This window comes from Tamandua tetradactyla, chromosome 23 (assembly GCF_023851605.1).
Source record: "Tamandua tetradactyla isolate mTamTet1 chromosome 23, mTamTet1.pri, whole genome shotgun sequence".
Lineage (NCBI taxonomy): Eukaryota > Metazoa > Chordata > Mammalia > Pilosa > Myrmecophagidae > Tamandua > Tamandua tetradactyla.
Window position 1 is genome coordinate 37109502 of NC_135349.1, and position 16942 is coordinate 37126443.

The following is a 16942-nucleotide window of genomic DNA, read 5'->3' on the forward strand; positions in this document are numbered from 1 at the left end:
TATTACTCAGTTCCTTCAAATTTTTCCAGTTTTTCACTATCTGTTCTTTTGTGAGTAGAATTTCAGATGTCTTGTCTTCTATTCCGCCTCATCAAATCAGCTGCTGTATGCCTCCATTTTGTTTTTCATCTCTTCTATTGTGTCTTTCATTACCATTGGTTCTGCCATTTGTTTTTTTCAAGCTTTCAAGTTATTCTGTATGGACACCCTGCATCTTTTTTATATCATTCATGTATTTTTCAATATTTTTCTTCAACCCGTTGAATTGATTTAGATCTGTTTTAATATCATTCATTAGTTGTCTAAATTCCTGTATCTTAGTTTAGTGCTAGTTTGTTCCTTTGGTTTGGCCATACCTATGTTCTTCCTGGTAGGAGTCAAGATTTTTTGCTGGTGTCAAAGCATCCGAATCTTTTTTTTTTTTTTTTTGCTTAGTTTATTATAGAGGCTAGTTTATCTCTGTTACTTAGGATTTTCTTATTGGCTGGATTTGTTGTATATCCATTTGTCTCTGTCAGTGGCCAGTTATCAGATTTGTTCTGCCCCCAAACTCTGCTCAAAACCAGGCACTTATAGCTGCCTGCCTCAGGAATGGTAGTAGGCACTGGGAACTACTACTGTCAGTCTCCTTGGGGAAGACTTGGAGGAAGATTAACAGCATAAATTTGTGGCAGTGTAACAGGGTTCTCCCCCAAAGGAACCTGACCTCCCCTTCATTCAAGGGTCTCTGGGTCTGTAAACTGTTTCAAGTCTGGAAACTGATTAAGGAACCATAATTCTGTGTTGTTGTAATTCAAGTTAGACTTCTGTTCATTTGACATAGAACACTTTTGTTTATACAGCTCAAAAAAGAATTTAGTAGACTGCCATCTATTGTATTTCTAGGTACCCCATGATTTACTAGCCATTGCCACAAATCTCTGTGAGTCATACAATTTTGACTCCTGCTTTGAGTTTGCTGTCTACTATAATAGCCACATCCATCCTGTCTTTGGCGATTAAGTGCTGCCACCTGGCTTCTGTCAACTCAGGATCCGGTCATCCCCATTGTGTTTAAGGATTCCAGCTCAGTGACAGCAGCTCCCACAGTAATATCTGACCTGCAGAGAAAGGCAACTTAAGGATGTTCTTAGGGATGATGGCACAATTCTCACAAATTTATCATTGTTCCGGTAAAAGGTGCATCCTCCAGGCATTCCTGGGGTATAAAAGCAGGCTTTGCATGATAAATCCACTCTAACATTACAATTTCTCTAAGCCTCTGGATCCCCTCTTCTACATTATACCAGGGCAGTTCTGGCGTTTCAACCTCAGGTAATGTCAGCCACCTTTTGATCCATGTTTCAACCAACCTTCCAAACAAACTGTTAATGCCTTTTCTAACCCCTCGAGCTATAACATTGAATGCAGAATCCCTGCTTAGTGGAGATAAATTTAGCCTGATCCAGCCTTATATTCTTCCCACCATTATCCCACACCCTTAAAATCTATTGCCACACATTTTCCCCTGATTACTGTCTATATAAATTGGAAAACTCACACAGTTCTTTTGGAGTATAACATACCTCCTCATGTGTGATACTTTGTACCTCACCTTTAGGGGCCTGTTGGGACTATAGTCCAGTTATAGGTCTGGAAGAAATGAGGGGTGGTGGGAGTGGGCCATGAAAACAATTAGAAGTATCTTCCAAACCAACTGCTTCAGGGTATTCATTTGCAGTTTCATCTGATGAAACAAGATTAATCACTCTAGGGCTAATCCCTTCAGGTGAAGGTTGGGTGAACAACACAACTCCTCAAGGCAGGCTGGAGGTGGGGCAGCTATGTCCTAAGAGTTGACTATTACAGGGTTATCTAGAGAAGACTCAGCATGATATAGGGTTTCAGCCTTGCCACTGACATCATTATCAATCCATATGTCACCATCCCATTTTTCAGGGTCCCACTCTTTTCCAATCAGTGCCCTCACTTTAACAGCAGACACCATGCAAGATTGAGATTTCAGTTTATGCTGTAAAGTTGCTACTCTAGCAATAGCATTCTGAGTCTGATTTTCAGAGATCTCAAGTCCACATCTACAGTAAATAAGATTTTCCTTTAGGACACTCATAGAAACATTTACATCTGTCTAACAGCACATAAGCTTCTCACGTGAGGGAGAGTCCATCCCGCTCACTCATTAATGTATACAGTGTATCTAACAACAACCAGCCAATATCTCTATACCTCTTATTTCCACAAAACTCTGGGAAGGTGTCAAAAACATTATTCCCCAGAGCCTGACTTCATACAAGCAAAGCATTAGATTAATCAAATGGTGATATTTTGACTATCTCTATTGCCAACTCACTCCATAGATTGGCAGTATCATTCTGATTACAGAAATCAAAGTCCTTAGTGCCTTTGAGTCAGAGTAGAAAACCAATCACAAAAACCCATTTATAAGATTCTATTTCTTAAGAACCACTCCTGGTACCAAGTTGTATTAGTTAGCGTTCAACAGAATCAACAGGTAATATCCGCAAATATAAAATTTATAAAAGTGTCTCATGTAACGGTGGGAACTTATAGTCCACAATCCATAGGGTAGGCTATGAAGCTGATGACTCCAGTGGAGGGTCTGGATGAAATCCACAGGAGAGGCTCACTGGCCAAAGCAGGAAGAAGAGCCTGTCTCTTCTGAATCCTCCTTAAAAGGCTTCTAATGATTAGACTAAGCATCACTCATTGCAGAAGACACTTCCCTTGGCTGATTACAAATGGAATCAGCTGCAGATGCAGCCGATGTGATCATGATTTTATTCTATTAAATTTCCTCATAGCAACAGACAGGCCAGCACTTGCCCCATCAGACAAACAGGTACCACCACCTGGTCAAGTTGTCACATGAACCTGACCATGACACTACATATTAAAACCCGTCTAGAAAATAACCTCTGAACTCTGCAGCACTTTCATCTTCAACCTTCACACCTGAAGTGGGTAAAGTTTGTGCTCTGGGGAAACTTACCTTATCTCTGAGCAGTCTCTGTCTGGAGGAAGCTGTAGCTCTCGGTGCAGTTGTTCAAGATGCAGATCAAGGGCACAAAAAGGACAAAGGCCAACTTGCCCCAAAGGCCAACTTCCTTTCCTTCTTTTTACTGGACTGTTTCTTAATGTGGTTTAAATAACAGCTTTTTTGTGTGGGTGATCTTTGAAAGGGGACTCCATCCTCCCTAAAGACCCAGACCTGAGCAGTTTCTTAACCAGCCAGGATGGACTCTGGCAGCTGCCGTCCACAGGGATTTCTGGATCTTGCCGGTCTTGCTCGTTCAATGTACAAGAAAGGTTGAAATGGTGGAAACATGAAAATGAAAACCTTATAGCTTCAAAAAGTAAAGACCAGAAGACATACCAAGAGCTAGAAAAACATACCGAGTCATGGCCATTCTTGTTAATCTGGCAACTGTCAGGACACAGGTATCAGAAATGGACCACTAAAAGTCATGTTTCTGATGGTTAATGTTGGAAACTTTGAGAAAGAAAAAAATATTGCATAAAAAATTCTAAAACAGAAACAATCATTTGGAAAGCCAATTGCAGAGAATTAAAAATTTCTTCAAGTTGAGAGGAGAGACTAAGGGAAGCACACTTTTCTTTTTGAAGAAAATGTGAATGACAGAACGTTGGAAAAGGGGAAGAATTCAGAAATACATGAAGAAAAGGAAGATATTTACCTTTGTTTAGTCCTTGGCACTGAGACATAGATGACATGAACTCTATATACTAAGTGGTTTCAAAGTACTGATAATCTCATGAGCGATTTTATAGAATCATTTACCTTCACACTGGAAGCAATCTGTATTCCCACCCCCAATGTGGTGCTTGAGTTTGCCTTTATATATCAGCCTTCATAAGGAGTTACTCCTTTTGTTTGAAAAGCAGGTGGAAATTTGCCTCCGTAGAGCAAATTCTGCCTTAGTGACTCTCATGAGGTCTGTAAATGAGAGCCACTGTAGGAATACTCTGGAGGAGGTCAGTGGGCCAGGACAGACCCTTCCCTTATGGATATGTGACTCTCTAGAGGAGGCAAAGCCACGTTAACAAATTACTGTGATCCAGGGCAATGAACACTACTGCTTCATGAGATAGGCTAGCAAAGCTCCCTTGAAACATACTCAGGAGCAAAAGGTCCCTCTGGCTGGTCCTAAGGTCAAGCTTCCCTAAAAGGGGATGAAAAGAACCTCAGTACAGTCCCTGAAATATCTATAGGAGGAATCTACAGGAGGAAATGGCCATTAAAAAATGGTGGAGGTGGGAAGTGCAAGATGGGTTAATTCCTCCAAATGTTCAAAATTGAGGGAGGGAAAGACAACCTAACTGATCTATGAGAAATGCACCCAAAGAATCAGAAAAAAAAATTCCAGAATAAAGATTATCAAGCAATCAGCCCCTGTAGTAGACTCAAAAGAAACAGAATGGCTTCTTCCTTGCATGAAGGGATTTAGCTGGGATTCTGTCTCAATGGAAGGATTACTCCTGAACACTGGGCCTTCTCAGAGTCCTCCCTGTGAATCTGGTACATGTAGATCAAACAGATCTCCATTCTCTCTGCCTCTCTACCTCTTTTTACTCATTTTCTATTGGGGGTCCTTGTTTTTTCCTGAGAATGAGAGTGAAAACTTTCACACTGCCCTTAGGATTCTTCGACAAACTACAGATACAAAGGACCTTTTCTCTTTTGAGTAAATCAACAGTTCACTAAGACATCTTTTACTAAAGAAAGGACAGTAACTTCTCTGCTTGCTGTTCATGTCCCTTCCAGGGAATCCACTCATTAAAAACATCCCAGCAGGATGCAGCCATGGATTTCCAGGTCTCATGGGCTTCTTGGGGCAGCATCCATGAAATTGGTGGGAAACAGAGCCCCTGGGACATCCTCCAGGAGCAGCAGGTAAGAGGGATGACATAGAAGTTGTTAAATCAAAGAAGGACAAGAAAATACAGACTGCAAATGACATTTTGTTTTTTTTAACAGACTAGGAATAACAACAGTGATTAGGTTTCACCGATCCCAGGGCTGCCAAGCGTTTATGAGTATAAATGAATACTCATAGGAAAAACAAAGTGCGCATGGGAAGGACTCCAAACTTGACAGAGCTTGAAGAAAGATCTTACTCAGAACTGCCAGAAGCAAGTGCAAAACCCATGACTCCTAGTAAATAAGAGGTCCTTCCTGATCTAGAAACAACTTCATGGAGATAATTCACATATCATACAATTTCTCCCATTTAAAGTGGATGATTCAATAGCCTTTACTATGTCTTCCGGTCTTTACTTTTTGAAGCTATAAAGTTTTTATTTTCATGTTTCCACCATTTCAACCTTTCTTGTACATTGAACAAGTAAGGCCAGCAAGACCCAGAACTCCTTGTGGACAGCAGCTGCCAGAGTCCATCCTGGCTGCTTAAGAAACTGCTCAGGTCCGTGTCTCTAGGGAGGACGGAGTCCTCTTTCAAAGACCACAAGCAAAAAAAAAAGCTGTTATTTAAACCACATTAAGAAATAGTCCAATAAAAAGGAGGAAAGCAGAGCACGTCTGAAGTTTACTCACACTCGTGGTTGGTGACCAGGAGATCCCCAGGAGGAGGAACCAAAAAAGCTTCCAGGCCACCTCCATGTTCAGGGTCCCTGCAAGGCGCACAGGGAGGGGGCAGAGCATAGCCGGCCGGGTTCGGATGGGGGCGGGATCAGAAACCGGGTTTGGGGTAGTTGTTTGGGCTTAGGGACTGGGATAGGGGTTTGTGAACACGAAGGGATGGAAGTGCTTGGATTCCTCAGAGAAGGAAGGGGCAGGGATGGAGGGTAGGGAGAGATAATGGAGGGGATGGGGGGAGAAGGAGGAGGAGGAAGGTGGCGAACCACACCCGACAAGGCGGGTAGGGGGGTTCAGAGACAAGCCAGCAGGTTAGGGGGTCACTTAAGTTAAGAGGTAGGCAGGATGCGAGGACACAGGCCCAAGTGAGGTGGACTGGAAAGAGCAGTGGGAGGAGAGGACGAACGTCTGTCCTCCTCCGTGCCTTCTCCTCTTTGGTCGTTACCTTGGCAACCTGGATGCTTTACGCCTCTCCCTCGACCAATCACCTGCCTTCCATCTTGCCCATAACAGTGGACCCTGCGCGAGACTCCAAACCTAGAAGGCCCCTCCCCCACCTGATCCTCCATTCCCTGCCCTCCCAAGGACAGGTCCTCTCTCCTTCGTGTACCTTTTGATTTCTGATCCATCCCAATTCAACGCTCCTGCTTTTCCCCATTCTGAGTTCACCTCCACTCTCAAAATTCCACGGAAACAAATAGACAAGCAGAATGGAAAGTTTTCACATCCCACCTCCCAGCATTTCATAGAAGCAGATAAGAAATGAGGAAAGAGTGGATTTGTGTAACAAACCATCTAAATATTATTTAACTATAGAAGATACATTACTTTCAAGCACCCCTGGTACAGTTACAAAAAAAAATTAATCCTATTTTGGCCATAAAGCTACTTTCAATACTTTTTAGAGGCATGAACTCACACAGAGCATGTTCTCTGATTATAATATGATTGTGTTAGAAATCAGTGAGCAAGCACTAACGAGAAGGCCCCAGGTTTGGAAATCAAGAATTAACCCTTCTTATTAAAACATGAATGGAAAAAACAGTAATGGAAAAGAGAATGCATTTGAGCATAATGAAAACACGGCATTAGAAGAATTTCTTTCTGGCCAGGGAATTCCATTTAGGGTTGGAAAGATTTTATGGTCTCAAAATCATTCCTTATTATCCTAGAAGGAAAAATAGCTGTATATATATCACTTAGCTATGTCACCCTACTACCTGTTAACGTGGGCTTTAAATTATTAATACAAATGGCTAAAACATCCGAGCTGACTCATGTTTGATCTCCGTCACATCTACAAGGAACTTCTGCATTTTCGATAGACAAAGTTCATTAGCTTCTCTCCTGTGGGGATTATTGGACAATACCCAGATTGCTTGGGAGCCCCAGGGTGATGATGAGCGGGAGGGGTGGCCCAGTGACCCTGCTGCCTAGGGCAGGCCCCACTGCCGACTGTCTCTCTGGGCCCTGTCCTGAGCTGAGCCCCTGAAGGTGTTTATATGTGTGATTTCACTCTGTGTTTCCCAGACTCATTCGGGCTAAAGATAGCTTAAAAGTTTTTGTTTAGGGCGGGCCGCGGTGGCTCAGCGGGCAAAGTGCTTGCCTGCCATGCCGGAGGACCTCGGTTCGATTCCCGGCCCCAGCCCATGTAAAAAACAAACAAACAAACAAAATACAAGAAAATGTTTGGAGATGTTTCCCTTTCTTCCTCCCTTCCTTCCTTCTCTCTGTCTTTCCTTCCCTTCCTCCCTCAAAAAAAAAAAAAAAGTTTTTGTTTAAACTCACATCACTTTAGACTATTAAGTAAATTTTTTGTAAATAGGAAAATTTCTGTCACTCCAGTATAGATATATAACCAGTATCTTTTGCAGTAAATATAGAGAAACCATAAAATCTAGCCCACAATTACTTCCAAAACATACTTTCGAAATGAGGATCCATGACATTGTTCCAATGATAGACGTCTTTTGGCTCTGTCTGCTGCAGGCTCTGAGCCATAGGACTGCCAAAGGTGGGAGCCCCTCTGTCCTCTTGATGCTTAGGGAATGGTGAGGCAGAGAATGGTGCTTGTTAGTTTCCTTAAGGTCCCACCTGTAGGTAACAGGTGCAGGCTGGTCCTTCCTTCTTTGCATGCAAGGCTAAGGCAGTTGTTCTGATCTTTGAGGTTGGTGAAATTATACTAGTGTAATTCCTGGTATCTTGGTCGTTTTTTACAAGAGTTTCTGGTATAATAGCAAACTGCATATTTTGGAAACAAGAACAAAATCAGTGTTACCAATTAGCTGAGCACCAGATTCCAAAATGGAGCGAAAAACAGGAAAAAGTTTCTAATTAATGTATAAATGAATGATCCCATTAGAAATAATTGTTGATATTTTTTTAATACCATCTTTCAAAATAATATATCATGGTCTTAGATCTGCCAGAGATAAGTCTCTTCCTCACTGAAACTGAACAATTAATATATGTAGGACAAATAAATGACAAAATGGACAGGGCAGATGACAACTGGTATCCAGCTATTTGCCCTCAGGGAACATTTCAATAATAGGAGCTGAGCATAGACTGGGATAGAAGATGTATCTTATTCAATATGTACCCAAGCAGGGTTTGACTTTGTCTAAATGAGCAGCTTTCAAATTGTCTGAAGACTGACATCAGCTAGGAGAGACTAAAAAGGATACTGATTCCTAGGTTCCAATCCCAAAGATTCCCATTCAGTTTGGATATTGAGGTTCTTAAAATCCCAGGTGATTATAATCCACAGCATCCTTGAGAAATACTGGAATGTCCTGTTCACAGATTTCATATAGATATGTGGGGCTCCCTGGCATCCTCCTATGTTTCTTTTATTATTTTAGCTTATGACACTTTATTGTGAAAAGTTTTAAACACACAGGAGAGGTAGAAGAATTCTTCTGAGAGCATCTGTATATCCACAATGCAGATTCTACCATTAATATTTTGCTTTATCACTTATTCCTCCATCTGTCCATGATTCGGCCCACTCATTCATCACCTTATTATTTTTTATCCATTTAAATTAAGTTGCAGGCATCAGTACACTTTACCCATACAGTACACTTCACCCATACACACATCAGACTTTATATTCATTTTCTTTTTAACTTTAAATTCACAAGTAATTTATGAAGTCTTTCAGTTTTTAAAATATGGAAACAGAGAGAACATAAAGTTCCCTTTCACACCACAGCCATCAACAGGTTGGAATATATCTTTACACATCTTTTTTTGTGGTTTGCATTTACTTGTAGAGCCATAGAAAGGAGTATGGTATTGTATTAGTCAAAGTTCTCTATGGAAACAGAACCAAAAGAGATATCTGTAAATATGGATTTTATAAAAATGTCTCATGCATCTGTGGGGATGCACAAGTCCAAATTTCACAGGCCAAACTATGGTCTGGCAATAGTTAAGGTGTTCACTGAATTACACAGGAGAGGCTGAAGTAGAGGAGAGTTCTGTCTTCTGGCTGCTGAAATCATCATCTCCCCCTTAGAAGTCCTCAGCTGTTCAGATTGAACCCGGCTGACTGGATCCTCTCATTGTGGAAGACATTCCCCATGGTGGATAGTAAATGTAATCAGCCATAGATGCAATCAATTGACTGATGATTTAATAAACCAACTTTCTGGTTTATTAACCAGCCATGAAATGCCCCTGCAGTAGTGGTTAAGTCAGTGCTTACCTGACCAGTCTACTGGGCACCATCACCTGGCCAAGTTGACACCTGAACCTAAACATCACAGTTCACCATTTGTCAATTTTGCAACTATACACATCACCCTAAACCATACTTAATCTCTAAATACAATACAGTAAGAGACATATGTTTTGCTTAACAATACTCAAGTGCCCTGCAAACAATCAGAAATGCACTAAATCTCTCCAGTACAAGATGAAAGGCTTTAGGTAATATTCACTCTAATATTGTATATCTATAGCTTAAATATCATGACATGAACAGTACAACTTATGCCATATGTTAAAGGGATAAGATAAAGAAGAAACAAAGACACTTATTTTATGTACATATACAAACATATCATAAAAAAGCAAGGAAAAAATACTGATACCATCCGAACAAAACAACAAAACCCAAGACCCAGAGGTGTCCTATTTAATCACCTGTGCCTTCCCCAGGGGAGGGGTGAAGCCCAACTCAGGTGGAATCCCTCCCTCAAGGAATTCAGACCCTAGGGCTTGGCAATTTGAAGCCATTAAAACCGGCCTACAACCTCTCCTCTGTCTCCACCACACCCCCAGCAGGGAGAGTCCGCCAAAGTTAAAGGTGCCATAACATCTTTTGCTGGTAGGACCTGCAGGCAGACAAGCACCACATACTGGACAGGATAAGAAAAACAGAGCCCAGAGACTTCACAGGAAAGTCTTTCAACCTGCTGGGTCTCACCCTCAGGGAAAACTGACACAGGTGACTCCTTACGCCTGATAGGAGGCCAGTTTAGTCCAGGAAAACCTGGCTGGAGTCTATAATACCTACGTAGACACTCCTAAGGGTGGGGGGGGGGGAAGGCACCATACAAGCAAGACAAGAAACAAGAACTGAAAAATTATCCTCTGTTAAGCAAAACCTAAGCTAGAGGTCCAGAAAAAGCAGAACTGAAGGTCAAAGAACAGATAGACAACAAACTCATCTAGCAAGAAAACCCTAGGTAAGAGAAGTGAAAGCAATCTCCAGAACAAACTAATTAAGGTAATTAAATGTCTAGATGCCAGCAAAAATAACAAATCACACCAGGAAAATTGAAGATATGGCCCAGTCAAAGGAACAAACCAATAGTTCAAATGAGATACAAGAGCTGAAACAATTAATTCAGAATATACGAACAGACATGGAAAACTTCATCAAAAACCAAATCAATGAATTGAGGGAGGACATGAAGAAGGCAAGGGATGAACAAAAAGAAGAAATGGAAAGTCTGAAAAAACAAATCACAGAACTTATGGGAATGAAAGATACAGTAAAAGAGATGAAAAAAACAATGGAAACCTACAATGGTAGACTTCAACAGAAAGAGGTTAGGATTAGTGAACTGAAATCTGACAAGAAACAGAAACTATAGAGAAAATAATGGAAAAATATGAGCAGGGGCCCCGGGAACTGAATGATAATATGAAGCACACAAATATATGTGTTGTGGGTGTCCCGGAAGGAGAAGAAAAGGGAAAAGGAGGAGAAAAACTAATGGAGGAAATTATCACTGAAAATTTCCCAACTCCTATGAAAGACCTAAAATTACAGATCCAAGAAGTGCAGCATACCCCAAAGAGAATAGATCCAAATAGACGTTCCCCAACACTTACTAGACAGAATGTCAGAGGTCAAAGAGAAAGAGAGGATCTTGAAAGCAGCAAGAGAAAAGTAATGCATCACATACAAGGGAAACCCAATAAGACTATGTGTAGAAGTCTCAGCAGAAACCAGGGAGGCAAGAAGACAGTGGGATGATATATTTAAATTACTAAAAGAGAAAAACTGCCAACCAAGAATTCTATACTCAGCAAAATTGTCCTTTAAAAATGAGGGAGAAATTAAAGCATTTTCAGACAAAAAGTCACTGAGAGAATTTGTGACCAAGAGACCAGCTCTGCAAGAAATACTAAAGGGAGCACAGGAGACAGATACGAAAAGACAGAAGAAAGAGGTGTGGAGAAGAGTGTAGAAAGAAGGAAAATTAGATATGACATATAAAATACAAAAGGCAAAATGGTAGAAGAAAGTACTACCCATACAGTAAATGTTAATGGATTGAACTCCCCAATCAAAAGACACAGACTGGCAGAATGGATTAAAAAACAGGATCCTTTTATATGCTGTCTACAGGAAACACATCTTAGACCCAAAGATAAACATAGGTTGAAAGTGAAAGGTTGGGAAAAGATATTTCATGCAAATAACAACCAGAAAAGAGCAGGAGTAGCTACACTAATATCCAATGAATTAGACTTCAAATATAAAAGTTAAAAAAGACAAAGAAGGATACTATGTACTAATAAAAGGAACAATTCAACATGAAGACATAACAATCATAAATATTTATGCACCAAACCAGAATGCCCCAAAATACATGAGGCAAACACTGCAAACACTGAAAAGGGAAATAGATACATCTACCATAATAGTTGGAGACTTCAATTCCCCACTCTCATCAATGGACAGAACATCTAGACAGAGGATCAATAAAGAAACAGAGAATTTGAATATTACAATAAATGACCTAGACTTAACAGACATTTATAGGATATTGCACCCCACAACAGCAGGATACAAATTTTTCTCAAGTGCTCATGGATCATTCTCAAAGATAAACCATATGCTGGGTCACAAAGCAAGTCTCAACAAATTTAAAAAGATTGAAATCATACAAAAAATTTTCTCAGGTCATAAAGGAATGAAGTTGGAAATCAATAATAGGCAGAGTGCCAGAAAATTCACAAATATGTGGAGGCTCAACAACACACTCTTAAACAACCAGTGGGTCAAGGAAGAAATTACAAGAGAAATCAGTAAATATCTCAAGCAAATGAAAATGAAAACACAACATATCAAAACTTATGGGATGCAGCAAAGGCAGTGCTAAGAGGGAAATTTATTGCCCTAAATTCCTACATCAAAAAAGAAGAAAGGGCAAAAATGAAGGAATTAACTGTCCACTTGGAAGAACTGGAAAAAGAACAGCAAACTAACCCCAAAGCAAGCAAAAGGAAAGAAATAGCAAAGATTAGAGCAGAAATAAATGAAATTGAGAACATGAAAACAATTGAGAAAATCAATAAAACCAGAAGTTGGTTCTATGAGAAAATCAATAAGATTGATGGGCCCTTAGCAAGATTGACAAAAAGAAGAAGAGAGAGGATACAAGTAAATAAGATCAGAAATGGAAGAGGAGACATAACCACTGACCTCACAGAAATAAAGGAGGTAATAACAGGATACTATGAACAACTTTATGCTAATAAATACAAGAATGTAGATGAAATGGACAACTTCCTAGAAAGGCATGAACAACCAACTTTGACTCAAGAAGAAATAGATGACCTCAACAAACCAATCACAAGTAAAAAAAATTGAATCAGTCATTCAAAAGCTTCCCAAAAAGAAAAGTCCAGGACCAGACAGCTTGACATGTGAATTCAACCAAACGTTCCAGAAAGAATTAGTACCAACCCTGCTCAAACTCTTCAAAAAAAATGAAGTGGAGGGAAAGCTACCTAATTCATTCTATGAAGCCAACATCACCCTCATACCAAAACTAGGCAAAGATATAACAAAAAAGAAAACTACAGACCAATCTCTCTAATTTGATATTTGATCAAATATCCTCCTCCAAGGTCTCAGAACACATGTCTAGTTAATTTCATTAGGGTGGGTTACCATATGTGGATTTATAATGAATAAAAAGGATACAAACAGTTTTAAAGGCTTCAGACACATTATTAAACTGCTTTCCAGGCAAAACCACAATTCAGCTAACACTACAGGAAGGGTTCAGAAAATACTTAATTTGTGAGCACTTCTTTTTGATAGAAAGAATTTATAAATTGAAGTGTTCCCATCAAAAGTATATAGTCGCCTTATCCCCTGAGTCCTTATTTAAAAGATTAGATGATTTTACAAGTTAGCTTCTATTTCAAATTTCTATCTGTAGTTATATTAGTAATGAATAGGAAATAATGCAATATACCTAGGAACAGGATAGATAGAAATAAAGTATGACAGCCACAATTTTTTACAAATGGCAAATGAAGCAATTCCTAAGTAAGCAGCTATAATGACAGGCTTCTTAAGAATTCCATAAAAATCAGAACCAGGAAAAAAGTCATCTGGCAGATACTCAGCCAGCTAGAATAAAAATACTGGAAATAAGGAGAAGCTTCAAAGAAATTTGGAATAAAACAATTAAAAGTAATCTACCACAGGGACCTTAAACTGGCCTCTGAGAGGTAACCACACCCCTCAAAATCTCCAAAGGATTCCAGGGTTCCAAAGATGACTGTAATAACCATCTCATAGTACTCATCAAGGTGGTGTAAAACAGTCAAATAAAAAGGAGGAAAGAATGGTATGACAAGTTTACTCTCACTCACAGTTGGGTGATCAGGAGACACCAGCAGAAGAAGCCAAAAAAGTAGCCAGGTCACTTCCATGTTCTGGGCAGAGCACAGCCTGGTCCTAGATAGGGGCCAGACCTGGGATTGAACTTGGGGGGATGTTCTAGTTTGCAAACTGCTGGAATGCAATATACCAGGAATGGAATGGCTTTTAAAAAGGAGAATTTAATAAGTTGCAAGTTACAGTTCTAAGCCTACGAAAATGTGCAAATTAAGGCAAGGCTATAGAAAGGCACCCAGGGAAAGATAAATTGGTTCAAGAAGGCCAGTGACATTCAGGGTTCCCCTCTCAACTGGAAAGGCACATGGCAAAAATGGCAATGTCTGCTAGCTTTCTCTCCAGGCTTTTTGTTTCATGAAGCTCCCCGGGGGCCATTTTCCTTCTTCATCTCCAAAGGTCTCTGGCTGTGTGGGCTCTAAAGCTTTATCCAAAATGGCTCCCTCTTAAAAGGCTCCAGTAAAGCAATGAGTGGAGACCCATCTCCATGGAACCCATCTAATCAAACATTACCACCCACAATTGGATGGGTCATATCTCCATGGGAATAATTAAAAAGCTCCCACCCAGCAATATTGAATGATGATTAAAGGACATGGCTTTTCTGGGGTCCACAAATCCAAACTGGCACAGGGAAGTTGTTTGGGATTGGGACGTGGATGAGGTGAACCTAAAGGGATGGAAGTGCTGAGGTTTCTAAGAGGAGGAAGGTGTAGAATTGGGGGTAAGGAGAGATAATGGAGGGGATGGAGGACAAGGGAGAGGAAGAGGGGGAAGACAACACTGGAGAGGAAGTGGGGCAGACCATGCTGGCGAGAGAGGGTAGGAGGGTTCAGAGATGGGTCTGTAGGTTATGCGTTCAGTAAGTCATCAGGTAGGCAGGATGATGGAAGGACACAGGCGCAGGTGAAATGGACTCAAAGGAGCAGTGGGAGCAATATTTTGTAGTTTTCAGTGTACAAGTCTTTCACCCCCTTATATGAATATATTCCCAGACATTTTTTTGTTATCATCAAAGTGGAATTGCTTTCTTGATTTTCTCTTTGTATTGCTCATTATGATGTACAGAAACACAACTGATTTTAGTACATTTATGTTAATAAAATTGTTTTAAAAAAGAATATGACTGTCCTTTGACTCAGCAATGTGTCTACCAATGACTAGTAATTTAACCTAAGAAAATAATCAGACAAATGTCAAAAGACCTATAAATAAGGAAGTACTGCATCCAGAATTGGTAAAATTTGGAAAACTAAATATTTGATGATAGGGATTAGACTATTACGAAGTCACTAAAATTATGTTTAAAAATTTAATGGCCTGAGAAAAAATTCAGTTAGGCTCCTGGGGGGAAAACTAGGTTATAAAACAGTATTATAGCAATATATCAAAATTTTGTTGTATAATATATATATTATCACCTTTTAAAAAGAATTATACATGAATTTTAACAATATTTTTATCTGTGAATTATTATTTTCTTTGCATTTTTCTGTAAATTTCTAACTTTCCTACAAAAGTGCATTTCAGTGAAGATGATAGAAAAGGAAAGGCAGAGTTAATTTCTCTACCATGGAATAACTTGAAGAAAGATATAAAATGACCAGGTCAATGGTTCCAGTGTATGAGTGGTCAGAGATGGACTACTGTGTTATATATGGAAGGGATGGAAAAGCAAAGAAAATATTACTGAGAGGATGGAGTGGGTTATCTGGAGCTGGCTGCTATGTACTGGAGGGAGCAAGTGCTAGAGAAAGGGTGCATTCCCACACTCCCACCACCAAAGCCAGCTGAAGAGTCATCTCTCTGTCCTGCAGCCAGAAGCTCCTAGGTGGGAACCATGGAAACAGCAGACTTATTTTATCCACACAGTGACACAGAGACCTTGCTGTAATACCCAGTGCCTGACCCCAACCCTGAGGCAGGCCTCTGTGGGTGCCTGGTTTGGAGAGAAACAGGGTCTATCCTGTTGGCAGGAGAGGGGATGCAGAGTAGAGCCAATCTGACAATTGGCTAGTGAGAGAGACCCTATGGATCATGCTGCCTATATCCTTTCTCTGAGGAGGCATGGGGGTGCTCATGGTGTACATAGGCAGAGAGGCGGGGACAAGGGAGCACGCCACACTGCAGTGCTGGGAGCTTTTCCTCCACCCCAGAGGCCTGTGTGTGTATAGTAGTCTGGATTGAGTGATTGATGAAAAGCAAGGCACCTCTGGGCTAGCTGCAGTCTGATGAAGATGAACCTCTTGGTCCCATACCCCAAGGTCATTCCACTTGGGAGCCTGGGAATCTTCAGACCCACTGTGCCCATAAGTGTATTTTCTGGTGAGGTGCACAGTGCTCAGGCCACACCCCCAAGGCTGACGACTTTCAGCATGCATGAGATCTGCTACGTTGACTGGAATTGCACCTTGTCTGGGCTTTGCCCCGAGGGCTGCTGCAGGCAGGGAGGGATGGGCTTAAGGAGAAGAGGTGATCTAAGAGCACCATCTTTTGGGAAGACAGGGGATGTGTACTGCTTTTCTGCTCAGTTTTCAACAGATTTCCAAATTGACTTGCATCTCCCACAGGAGCCTCAGCCTTGGTTTGACTTGTTTGATGACAATCCCAATTGTCAAAGGTGACTTTCCGTGGAAATCCAAGCAACTATAAGATCATAGGTGAGTCTATTTTGAAAGGGAAATCAACTTTCAAAATAATCTTATCAAGATAATCAAATGTCTAGAAACCAAAAGTAAATCATAAAGCAGGTAAAGATGTGAGAAGATATGGACAAGCCAATTGACCAAATTAAAAAGCCAGAGAAGACACAGAACTCAGAACAACTAATCAAAGATGTATACAAAAATCTTCTAAATATCTTCAATGGGTTGTATAAAGATATAAAGAATATCAAGAAACACTACAAGAGCATAAAGCAGAATTTTAAAGAATAAATAGAAAAGTAACAGATCTGATGGAAATGAGATATTGTAGAACAAATTAAAAATATACTAAGCCATACACAGCAAATTTGAAGAGACAGAAGAAAGAATAAGGAACTAGAGAACAGGAAAACTGAATTTGATTGCACAAAAGAACAAATGGTGTAAAAGATGGAAAATTTTGAATTGGATCTTAGGAAAATGATTGACAAGAAGAAGTACACAAAG

At 40.3% G+C, this 16942-nt stretch overlaps 1 long non-coding RNA gene across 1 annotated transcript; it reads right to left on the bottom strand.

Annotated features, from left to right (window-relative positions):
- Positions 1–412: 412 nt before the first annotated feature.
- LOC143667421 (uncharacterized) lies at positions 413–3259 on the bottom strand. Its single transcript, XR_013168034.1, has 2 exons — positions 3011–3259; positions 413–1100 (listed from the first exon to the last, which is right to left on the bottom strand). It is a non-coding gene; the product is annotated as an uncharacterized LOC143667421 (long non-coding RNA).
- Positions 3260–16942: the final 13683 nt, after the last annotated feature.